General features: G+C 32.8%; 1 long non-coding RNA gene across 1 annotated transcript in view; it reads right to left on the bottom strand.

Moving 5' to 3' along the window:
* Positions 1-9,014, bottom strand: part of LOC143072779 (uncharacterized) — a 31,720-nt gene extending 22,706 nt beyond the window's left edge. The window contains exons 1-2 of the long non-coding RNA XR_012977301.1: positions 8,890-9,014; positions 1,808-1,885 (exon numbers count right to left, since the gene is read on the bottom strand). This is a non-coding gene — a long non-coding RNA (uncharacterized LOC143072779). The remainder of the gene's footprint in view (positions 1-1,807; positions 1,886-8,889) is intronic.
* Between the last annotated feature and the right edge of the window lie 4,381 nt (positions 9,015-13,395).

Genomic DNA, 13,395 nt, shown 5'->3' on the forward strand with positions numbered 1-13,395 from the left:
CTTGATATATTTATTTGTTATAAAAACACTTTTACGTAGCCTTATTAACCCCTTATCAAGACTCATCCATCATCATTGCCGAACACATAATTCCTTTGAAAAGGTCTTTCCTTGGAGAAAAATACCATTTGACACAAACAGAAAAGATAGAAATGTAGTGATCCTTGCACGCTGATGCAGCCTATGTTTTTAATGCGCAATCAAGACATCTTTAAACTACTGCAAATCATCCAAAATGACTTTCTTAAATGAGCAACCACTTTACTTCAAAACTAGAGGCTTTAAAGAGCCTGTGTCGCTCACCTTGGTCTATGTGCATATTAAACAAAGGACACAAATGGATTCATGACAAAATTGTATTTTGGTGATGGTGATGTGTTTGAAGTTCTTACTTTACTGAACAATTTTGCTTCTTACAATTATATCTATAATGAACTTTGCCCATTAGTAACAGAGAACTATATTTGGTAAAAATTTACATAAATTTACCAAATTAATGAAAATTGTTAAAAATTGACTATAAAGGGCAATAACTCCTTAAGGGGTCAATTGACCATTTAGGTCATGTTGACTTATTTGTAGATCTTACTTTGCTGAACATTATTGCTGTTTACAGTTTATCGCTATCTATAATAGTATTCAAGATAACCAAAAACAGCAAAATTTCTTTAAAAATTACCAATTGGAGGGCAGCAACCCAACAACCAGTTGTCCAATTCATCAGAAAAATTCAGGGCAGATAGATATTGACTTGATTAACAATTTAACTTCTTGTCAGATTTGCTCTAGATGCTTTGGTTTCATAGTTATAAGCCAAAAACTGCATTTTACCCCTATGTTCTATTTTTAGCCGTGGCGGCCATCTTGGTTGGTTGACCGGGTCACGCCACACATTTTTTAAACTAGATACCCCAATGATGATTGTGGCCAAGTTTGGTTTGATTTGGCCCAGTAGTTTCAGAGGAGAAGATTTTTGTAAAAGCTAACGCCTGACGACGACGGACGACGGACGACGGACGACGGACGCAAAGTGATGAGAAAAGCTCACTTGGCCCTTTGGGCCAGGTGAGCTAAAAAAGGGGGGGGTCTGAGTCAGATATTTTCTCTCGCGTGAAAGTTTATATTTTTTTTTTTTCGATGGTACCAAGTCAATATTTAGCACTATAATGTATGGGGAAACTTTGGATTTAGAATATTTGTTCATTCTAATCATCTGTATGACCCGATTTATTTTTAATAAAATTATGGAAAAATCCATCCCCCTTTTATTTTAAAGTCAAATGGTCGTTCCCTAACTGCTAGAAAAGTTGTTCGAAAATTTGAATACGGTTCTACGTAATGAACATTTAAATGACATATAGTTTACAAGTGTGAACAATTCTTATGTACAGGTAACTAAACAAGGTTTATAGATGTGAACAAATTTAATGTGAAACTAGTGTATATTACATTAAACCAATTGTAAACATGTTTACTGTACACGGCGTTTGGTGTGAACACGGCCTTAGACTTAAACTTTGACAAAAACAGTTCTGTTTAACTTTCTCACATGTATTTAAGGCAACTTAAAACCTTTATTGGCTTGTAACTATGAACTTTATAATTGGGGCCAAATATGGCCCTTACCGAACTTACTCCTTTGAAAAAGAAATTTTGGACTAATTTGTAATGATTTTTCAAGCTGTTTCTCCAACTAATTTGAAAACTAATTTTCAAGCTGTTTCTCCAACTAATTTGAAAACTATTTTTTATTATCTAACAAATTTTAACATAGTTTCAAATACAATTGTAATGAGCAAATACTTACATCATCATTATCTGGCAACTAAAATGAAATCGTCTGCCTGTAGGTGTCAGGACTGAACTTTCATCTGGGCTCATCCATCTGTAATACAAAATAAAATTATTCTTATATGTATGAGAAAACAGTTAGTAATTGAAATAAAAAATTAACTTAAATCAAAGTAATATGAAGATATCCAAATTGACAATCAGAAACTTTTCTTTCGTTCTGTTAGACTAAATTGGAGAAAAGATTTCCAATTGTCAATGGTTAGATAATTCAGAGTTGACTGCCAAGAGCGCATGATACGCTGGACGCTTTTTAAAGAATAAAGTTCCATTAGTCCTCAAGGTTATAAATTTATAAAAAAAAAATAATTAAAGGAGGTTTAATTTATTAAGTAGAAACCTGTCACCAAATTTTCATTCTTATTAAAGCACTTGAGTTATTGTCTGAAAAACGGGAAAATCCCCAATTTTTTATGAATAAAATGTCATGACTTATAAAACACAAAATCTAAAAGGAGTAGTTCCGGTAAGGACCGATTTTGGCCTCAAATTTCAGGTTCATCTAACGAAAGTTTTCGGCCACTTTTTAAACACTTAAGTGTCTATTTCAATCGATTCGATTAGTTAATGTGAAAGATTTTAACTGATTTAGTCCTTAAAAACGCTCTGATTCAAGCGTAAATATGAAAAATCTATCAAATATGCCAAAATACGTCATTTTTCAGATTGTTTTTGTCAAAAATGAAAGTGGCCGCATCCGTGTTCATCCTCAACCTTTATATATGTTGTGTATTATCATCAAATACAACTTACATTTCAATATTATGAATGAACACGAATGCAGCCACTTTCATTTTAGACGGAAACCGTCTAAAAATTAACCAAAATGTTGAAATTTTGAAGATTTCAGTAATTTAGCACGACTTAATGATGCTAGAACGCAATATTTGCGCATTGTATTGTCAAAAACAGCTCATATTTATGTAGCAGAAGCATTTTGCTTTCCAAAATATAGCTTAAAGATTACATTTTCACAATTTTCTAAAACTGCTATATTTTGGGGCCAAAAAGGGGTCTTACTGAACCTACTCCTTTATAAAGATTGAAAGGGAGCTTACGTCAAAACATTTTAAAAATAATTATCAAAGTTTTAATGCAAATTGGTTAAAGCATTTTGGAGTTATTGTTGGACAAGGTATACCATAATACTTCCCTTATTCTTCCATACAACAAATACAATTGACCTATTGCTTATAGTTTAAGAAAAACAGATCAAAACACAAAAACTTAACAATGAGCATTGGACTGTGAACTTGAGGTCAAGGTCAAATGAAAAATGTACGACTGACATAGATCATGAAATATTTCCATACTGACCAAATATAGTTGACCAATTGCATATACATGTAGTACTAGAAAAAAAAGACCAAAACTCAAAAACTTAACTTTGACCACTGAACCATGAAAATGAGGTCAAGGTCATGACACCTGCCAGCTAGACATGTACACCTTAAAATTATTCCATACACCAAATGTAGTAGACATATTGCAAACAGTATAAGAAACTGAACCATGAAAATGATGTCAAGGTCAGATGTTACCTGCCTGAGTTGGGACATGTAAACCTTACAGACCTTTCATACATTGAATATGCAACACCTTTGTCTTATAGTATCTGAGATGTGGACTTGACCATCAAAACTTCACCTTGTTCACTGATCCATGAAATGAGGTCAAGGTCAAGTGAAAACTGTCTGACGGGCATGAGGACCTTGCAAGGTACTCACATACGAAATATAGTTACCCTATTACTTATAAGAGATGATTTAACATTAGGCAAAAATCTTAATTTTTTATTACAGTAGTCACTGAATCATAAACATTAGGTCAACGACATTGGACATGTGACTGACAGAAACTTCTGAACATGAGGCATCAATATACAAAGTATGAAGCATCCAAGTCTTCCACCTTATAAAATATAAAGCTTATTAAGAATTTAGCAAATGCCGCCACCGGATCGCTCACTATCCCTATGTCGAGCTTTCTGCAACAAAAGTTGCAGGCTCAACAAAAACAAGAATGTGTCCAAAGTACATGAATTTGTACTATAATTTTCCATGTTCAGTGGACCGTGAAATTGGGGTTTAAACTTTTAATTTGGTATTAAATATGATATCAAAGGGAACATGTGTACTAAGTTTCAAGTTGATTGGACTTCAACTTCATCAAAAAATACCTTGACCAAAAACTTTAACCTGAAGCTGGACAGATTGATAGATGAATGGACTGACGAATGAAAAGACGGACAACAAAAACAGAGGCACAGACCAGGAAACATAATGCCCTCCACTATTGTAGGTGGTGCATAAAAAAAGTTAACAAATATAATAGTATCATTGTGGTACCACTCCAATGCATTACACTGCCATCATTGGGATTACCTCTTCATCCATTTTATATTGTCATCAAGACATTGAAAAATCTTCCAAATTAATCAGGCGTCAGTGCTTAATATAGTGCCAAATTGTGGTCTCTTTTATAAAAAAAGTACTTTTTTCTGAATAGAAACTTCAGCTGTATAAATATGTTGACTATTATTGAAATTCAGGTGGTTTATATTATCAGACAAGAGGAATTTCTCTTGGGAAAATATAAAATAATTTCAGGCCATTCATTAGGAGGCGGTATCCGGTACCTTTACCCTCCTATGCTATTGACAAGTACCGCCCAAATTTAGGAATTTTTATATAAGATATTCATGGAATAAATTGAAAAGACCACCTAGAAACGTGGAAAGTACCAGTCAACATGAAAGATAATGAAACCCCTGTAATTTGAGTTTTAATAAGGCAAGGACTTTTAATTTATTGGTTTATTGATAGACTTAATTCTTTGAAATTTTCATGCAGAAATTTCATACTTTTTTATTTTCCATTTAAAACTTTGTCATGAAGTCATGTAAAATAAACTTATTATCTAGTTCTCCTGAAAAGTTATTTTTGTTGATGACCTGTGCCTTGACATTTTAGTAATTAAAATTGTTCCTTTTCATTAGGTTAAATTTATAATTTCATAACTATATATATATAGCTTGCTTGGCATTTTTAGAAAAGAGAAATCATATGGAAAAAAAATACATGCCAAGTTGATTAATTCAAAATAATGCTTAGCTTACCTCACATATTGTGCATGTAGCACATTTCCATAGTGACCATAAAATATGATTTCGTAGTATCATTCATTATTTTGGCATATAATTGATTGCGCGTTTCTTCTGAACTCTCTAATTGAAGTTTTACAACACTCAAAAAAGAAACTATTTTGCGCATTTGTAGACTTCGAAAAGGCCTTCGATACGGTTAATCGTAATTTCTTATGGTTTAAAATGTTGAACAGCAATATAAAGGAGAAAATGTTTAATACTATTTTCAGCATGTACCAGAATATTAAATCCAGCTTGAGCTATAATGGTCAAATTTGTGAACCGTTCGCTTGTGAAATCGGTGTCAGACAAGGAGAAAATCTGTCACCGTTTTTATTTTCTTTATACTTGAATGACCTAGAAGACTATCTCATCTCAGAAAATGTTTTAGGCATGAACACAATTAGTAAAGATATAGAAGAAAAACTTGGAACTTTAATGAAATTATTCATAATTCTCTACGCAGATGACACTGTAATCCTGGCAGAATCACCTGACCAACTGCAACATGCACTTAACAAATTTAAAAAGTATTGCGAAACCTGGAAGATGCGAGTAAATATTGATAAAACTAAGATCTTAATTTTTTCAAAAGGAAGAACAACAAACCCTCAACTTTTCCGATTCAACAATCATCTTACTGAAACTGTAAAACACTTTAACTACTTAGGAATTATTTTCAGCAAAACAGGCAGCTTTAAACAATGCAAACAAAATCTAATGGACAAAGCAATAAGTGCAATGTACGAAATTTTAAGGAAGGGAAGAATTCACAATTTATCAATTAAATGCCACGTAGACTTATTTGACATACTGGTAAAACCTATTCTGCTTTATGGATGCGAAATATGGGGTTACGAAAACATAGATATACTAGAAAGAGTTCAAACTAAATTTTTTAAGCTACTTTTACATCTTAAGCCATCTACTCAAAACGACTTCATTTACGGAGAATTGGGTCGGTATCCCCTAGAAATAGATATCAAAACTAGAATTATATCTTATTGGACAAAGTTGATTACCGGTAAAGAAAGTAAGCTCGCTGCTGTCATGTTTAGATACCTTTTAAAGTTATCACAAGAAACAACATTTCGATCGCGATCATTAGACAAGATGAAAAGTATTCTAGACAATTGTGGATTCTCTTACTTATGGTCATTCCAAAACACATCACCTAACATTAAATCTACAATTAAACAAAGACTAGAAGATCAGTTTAAACAGTCATGGACAGGAAAGGTAAACGATTCGCCGAAAGCCCTGAATTATCGCCTGTACAAGACATCACACAATTTCGAACACTACCTTAACGTACTTGATGATAAAGATATAATAACAATGTCGCGGTTTAGGACAATGAACCATAAACTGCCGATTGAAAATGGCAGATGGCAAAACATTCCCCGAGAACAGAGAAAGTGTCCGTTATGCAGAGTTGCGATAGGTGATGAATACCACTATGTAATGGAATGCAGCAGTCTCCTGACAGATAGAACACTACATATTGACAATAAATACCTAACGAACTGTAATGTTATAAAATTTAATACTATTATGAACCAAAAACAGAAATCGAAACTCCGAAAATTGTGCCAATTTATTAGAATTATAAATGACAAACTGGATTCTCTCTGATGTTAACCTGTCGGCTATACTGATCATACCGTTGTAAAAAAAACTCATATTTAATGCTTCCTCAACAAATGTACTTATATGTAATGTAATGTAAACTAATGTGTTTTTCTGTATACCTTTGTCCAACTTAGGTCAGGCGCGGATCCAGAGGGGGGGTTCCGGGGTTGGAACCCCCCTTTTTTTTGGACGATCAATGCATTTGAATGGGGACATGTAATTGGAACCCCCCCTTTGTCTTGGGTTAGGAACCCCCCCTTTTTAAAATGGCTGGATCCGCCCCTGTTAGGTGATACCAGAATAAATGATATATACGGCAGGACCTACACAAATTAATATACAGGTTGCAACCCCAGGTGGAGATAACCCTTAAATTTGGGGTGACATTTTCTAGCTGTTGAAAAAAACTTTGATTTTTTAACTTAAAAGGGCGAAAATGTTTGGACATGTTTTGACCATATAATACCAGATAGATGTAAAGTTCTGAGTGGTGGATCCAGAACCTATCATAAAGAGGGGGGGGGGCTGCCGACTTTCCTAAGGGGGAACAGCTCCAGTCTTGCTTCAGTGAATCCCTATATAATCAACCAAATTTTTCCAAAGAAAGGCCCCCCTGGATCCACCTATGGTTCTTTGGGTAAAGTTTCCTCAAATAATATAATAATTTTATTTGCAAAATACACCCATATGGGTCAAGCAAACACAAATACAACATTTAATACAGACAGTGAAGAATTACAAATATAAACATAAAAAAAAAACATAGTAATAAATGGTAATTAATGTAGCCTTTGATGAACATGGACCTCATTTTCGCAATTCTAATGATTGCTTTATAAAGTCACCAATTTCTGTCAAAAGCTCAGATTTAGGATTTAAAAGTTGTTTTAGCTTTAAAAGTGGTTGATAATTTGTAAAATCAGGATTTAAATTATTAATCTTTAAAAATAAGCAATCTCTTAAAGTTGAGTTTAGTTTGCAGTATAGTAAAAAATGGTATTCATCATCAATTTTATTACAAAGTTTACATAACCTTTGATCTCTGGGTACATTTTTATATCTTCCCATTTCAACTTCTAGGTTATGGTCACTAACCCTTAATTTAGAAATTAATTGTCTGGTTTTAAAATTTGATTCTTTTAATAAATAATTTTCAATTTTTATCTCAGTTTTTATTTGACCATATAGAAATAATTTCGAACTGTCTGTTATAGAAGAAAGTTTATTCAAGACTTTTTTTGTATAAAATTCATGTGATACCTGTTTAAACTTCATCTTTAAGGAATATTTAATTTTATTGTATGGTTTATCACAAGTTTCAAAATCTTTAGCATTTAATCCAGTCTCTTTAAAAATATTTAGAGCAAATGTATACCAACTATGAAAACCATCATTATGCAGGGACTTATTTAATTCATAGGCTTCTTTTAACAGAGGATTAATATCATTGGTATGAAATCTACAGAAATATAGCATAACTTGTGGTTTAATAAATGAAGCCATAGAAAATCTGCCCAGTTCTGTTTTGGCTGAAATATTACATGCAGTTTTTCTAAGTCCTAGGACAGATTTACAGTATTTATTATGAATCATTTCATAGCAAAATTTATCTTCTAACGACAAAGTATCACAAACAGAACCATGTTGTTCTGAACGTTTCAAAGATTTAAAATATGTGCTCATTTGTACTAAGTGATTTTTACAAAAAAAAATTTTTTATATCACTTGCATATTGTTGAAGTGTACCCCTCATAATAGGGATAGTCATTACATTGAGAGGTTACCCCTCATTTGAGGGGTTGCTACTTCCCAACCTGAAATGGTTAAATTAATAATATAGTTGTTAGTACAACCTGCGACTGTTATAGTAGTCTCAGGTACAACAAAAATGATAGACTCCAACTATACAATCCTGTAAAACATTGAATATGGTTTATAATACATAATACTTTATACTAGACCTGCTTTTTTTTATTTCTATTTAGTTCTATGGCATGTCATTTCAACTCGATTTACACCCAAAAAAAAACCATGCATGCCGTGCGGGTCGAGTAGACCCGACAGGGAAAATATAATAGTATAACATATTCAAAGCAGATTACTGAATTATGAAATTTGAATGATCTTCTTTCTGAATTGTCTTTTATAAACTCGTTTTCGACAGCCACCAAAATAAACTTGACATTCATTTTGTGCAACACTTCTATTACTTTTCCATTAATTTGTTAACATATTATCATTAAAGAAAGAATAAAATCTACCTTATGCAAGAGACTTTCCAACCAAAGTTATATTTATCCTAAGTGAACAGCCTGTTTCGTGTAACTAGTAATTCAAAATGAATTCCATGAAAAGTGTTCACAAATTAGAACAAATGAACAATTCCGCCAAATCCTAGTGCCCAATAAATGGCCGTGAGGCATTTTGTCTAATGAACCATGAAGCCTAAATACAGTATTGTGAAATCTGTTCAAGTTAAAAACACAAGTTTAACATTTCTAAAGCCGTATCAGAAAGATACGCCAACTTTTTTTTTTTTTAGATTTTTAGGTGCAAAGACACTAGAACATAAGGATATTTTTTTTCCATCAGTATCAATTAGTTTTCTAGTTTGCAAAACAAAAGCATTTTGACCCATTCCAAGACTGTATTATACGGCTCTTAAATTGAGAAAAAAAAACTGTTTTTATTCCTGAAATGGTAAGGTAGGCCAGTGGTGGATTCAGAGGGGGGCGTACGCCCCCCCCCCTTTTTGCTGGCACTTTTTTTTTTATATAACATGAATAATAATCAGCCTAGACTTCGTGAATTTAGCTGTGTATTTAATTTTAATCAATTAATGCGACAGTTCTCCACTTATAAAGATATTTTTCGCTTGTATTCACTGTAATATATAATTGATTATGTCAAAGTTATGGGATTCGCTTCGGTGGAGTTGACAAGTACGTTGAAAAAAACCGTCACTCAGTCATTTTGAAATAACACATGTTTGGGCTAAGGATGACGCCTTCAAAGTATTGAGCAAGGACGTATTGACTTCTTTATCACAATTACACCCAACAGAAAATTATACTCTATTACACTCTAAAAAAAAACGGGCGCATTTTTTTTTTTTGGGGGGGGGGGGATTGCATGTGAATCCCATATCTGACCGGAAGGTCTGTTCCGCCGAACTGATATACTGAATATTTTTTCAAAGCCCGACTGCAACCGGCCTGCTGGGTGTGGCCAATATGACTCCATGCATGTGTCTAACGTTATTCACAACTTCACTTTCGTTTCCGATTCATGCGTAGCCTTTTGGTTGATTTGTACCCCTCGCTTCCATTGTTGGGTGAAACATTTCAACCAAACATTTCAATGGATAAAAAATTCTTGTTTGTTTTTCTTCGTGTCGGTCGTATTGTAAATTTCATTGAATAGCCGTATATCTTGTTCACATCACGAAATCTGTAAAGTTATGCTAACTAACCGTACAACAAACGGGAATTTCCCATGTCCATTTTTTACTGACAAATTCCACTTCAAATATATCAAATAGTACATAGCTTTGAATCCATTCAATCATTTTATAATAGACAATCAATGTAGAGAATACGGCACCAAAAATGTCCAGCTCCTACACTTTAACTACAATGCATTTTACACTTATTTTATGTTTTTTAGCAACAAAAAGGTCCCCAAAAATTATTACTTCGCCCTTTCCAAAATCCTGGATCCGCCCCTGTACATGTAATGAAAATCAATTAATAAATGAATTTTGTGACCAGTATAAAAGAGGAATGTTTAAAACATTGCTGAAAAATTTAAAGAAAAGTGACTATTTGTATTAAATAGCACATCCCAAAAAGATTCAAAACGATAATGCAAAGTCTCTAAATTTTTATTCAAAAGTCCATAAATCTGTTTTAGGAAATATTATGAATAAACTTTTGCATTTGCTTTTTCTGTGAAATATTGCATTTTCTTTTTCTGTAAACTATTGTCTTTGCTTTTTCTGAAATGTATCAGTTATTATCACATAGTTGATTTTTTCATAATATATTATATGCCGTGTACATGATATTTCCATAGATCAGCTTCTTAAGGCCTCAGTTTTGTTTGCCAAGGCTGTCAGTGTCTGACAATTCTATGTCTTTCCTTAGAGAATATTTATATTTTCCTGAACTCACTGAAGAGTAACATTATTTTCCTTTTAGTTCGAAAAATTACCTTGTTTTCAAAATTAAGTTATTTGATCACATGCATGTTCAATAATGAATAAGCTTAAGACATAAATAAATCGGAAGAGATCCGTTTGCGCCAAAAATGCGTCCTTTTGCGCCACAACTTTTTTCCTAAAATATTACGATTGCGCCACCAGTTTAAAAATTTGCGCCAAAACTAAAACATACGATTGCGCCAATTAGAAGAAAAATGACTTCCCTCCTCCTTTATTCGGACTTGGAGCCGGCAGTTTACATGGCAAATGTTTCCTTTTCTGAAACATACTTTCTTCTAACTGCTGCTACATGGGTAATCCCAATTTAATGTAAGTATTAGCTTGTAACTTCACTTTAAAAATTGTCCAAAAAGACAAACATTAAAGGATGAAATGCATAAAACAGTTCAGAATAATTCCTGTGGAATACTTCTGTTCAATTACTGATAGATAGAATTTCAGCCCATACGGATGGTGGGAACACAGCACTGTGTCATCAACATATCCCATGTGGCTAAAACATAATCAGCAAAAAGCTTCTATTTTCTTCTTTTTTGACACATCTTGTAGTTAATATCCAGCAAAGCAATAAGTTTTCTTCTCTCTCTGTACGTGGACTGTCTAATGCACTTCAAGTCATTTCTCTCTAGATGCTTCATAGTGAAATATCTCCGAACATGTGATACTTTTAAGCCAAACATAAGAATGAATATTATTCATTAATATTTATGATAGATATGTGTACAGGTAAATTGGCGCAAATGAGTTCCGAATATTGGCGCAATTGATACATTTGGAAAATAAAATTTGGCGCAAATGATACCCCTGAAAAACAGTTATTGGCGCAAAAGGACTGCTGCCAATAAATCACAGAGTTTTTTTTATTCAATTTATATTTGAGTAAATTGTCAATCAGACAGCAACCAAATGACTTAAAAAAAACTAAAAGATGTACTATGGTCATCATACTTTCTTCAACAGTATAGGTAAAAGTATTTGTAATTTGCGAAGCTCTAGAAAAATATTTGGATAATATTATCAGAGAAAAACTTTTATCTGTCATTAACTGATTAACACCAAATTATGTATCAAGGACAAAAAACATAAAGATATAAAATTAAAGACATCCTTACTTTAGAAAAGACAAAATTCAACATGACTTTTTTTGTGACAGGGTTTAATTTTAAATGAATAAAACAAAATACATCAGAAGAACACACATACAAAATCAATTCAGAAATACAAATTTATAAAGGACAACAATACAGGCGCGTGTACAATGTATAACTGTACAAGTTATCAATATAAATAATGTTATCGCTATTTTGTGCATTTTTCCTTTGATCTTTTTTGTTGTGATAATTTTTCATATCATGCTACGCGCTTGAGATGGAAGATTATCGCTAGAAACTAAGCAGGCACGTGGTGTTGCTAATGAAATTGACATGAAATTGACAACGTCGTCATAGGTAAAATAGCAATAAACAGATTATCATTGGTCATCTCAACTCGATTGCCTTTCTCGTTGAGATGATAAACGATAATCTATAATTATCTGAAAGAATGCCAGCAATTGCACAAAATGCCGATATGACTTCATGCTTGAGTACTGTTAATTCAGAAATAATTGTGGCATTTATTATTGCAATTTTGTCTTATTAGACTTAAATTTTGACCATTTTGAGAAAAATCCTGTATAATTCAGATAAAATATTTAAAAATATGAGTTTAAATTCTTGCAATGATAAAAACCTCACAATAATTTCTGAATTTACAGTACATTTATTATATACATATTATTTATTATTTACATACATGTATTAGGGGATGTGTTTCATAGGAGATTCAACTTAAGAGGAAGTCATGAATCCAAGGGCAAAAATCTTGCTTGCTTCATCGGGTGTGGTTAGTCATGCATTATTGTGGTTCAAGGATTGGAAGTCGGAAGCCTTCATTTCCTGTATACGTATAATTAAATTTTTTTGGGGCCTTTTTTTCGATTATCTGTTATTCTCTATTTTTGTGTGTACATTTATAACAAATGTTTAAACACCCAATGTTACTATTTTCAATATTTTCAGGATCTATTTCTCCATTCTTTATTTTCTACCATTTTTCTGTAGTTTAAATACAACCACAAAAAAAAATAATTGTGGTTATGTATTGGTACTACATTGTCATTGTCAGCATCAAGCAAGGCATTTGTTTTCTGGACAATAACTTAAGTAGAGGTTAATAGTAATCTATGAAATTTAAACACAAAGTTTATATCCACTGAAGAATCTTCAAGGTTTGAATTGAATTTGAGGGAACAGTTTTTGGAATTAGGGGCCAAAAAGGTGCCCAAGGAAGCATTTTTCTAGTTTCCAGACAATAACTTGTGATACAGTGTATGGAGCTCTCTGAAATTATACCGCAGCTTTCCATACCTCAAAGGAATAGTTGGGATTGGCCCTGGGGGTTCTGGCTCAAACGGTTATGGAATAAGGGGATAACAAGGTTTTCCTGGTTAATGGACAATTTCGTAAGTACACCGTTATGTTTGGAGTACCTCCCTTACTCTGCT

The sequence above is a fragment of the Mytilus galloprovincialis genome, chromosome 4 (assembly GCF_965363235.1).
Source record: "Mytilus galloprovincialis chromosome 4, xbMytGall1.hap1.1, whole genome shotgun sequence".
NCBI lineage: Eukaryota > Metazoa > Mollusca > Bivalvia > Mytilida > Mytilidae > Mytilus > Mytilus galloprovincialis.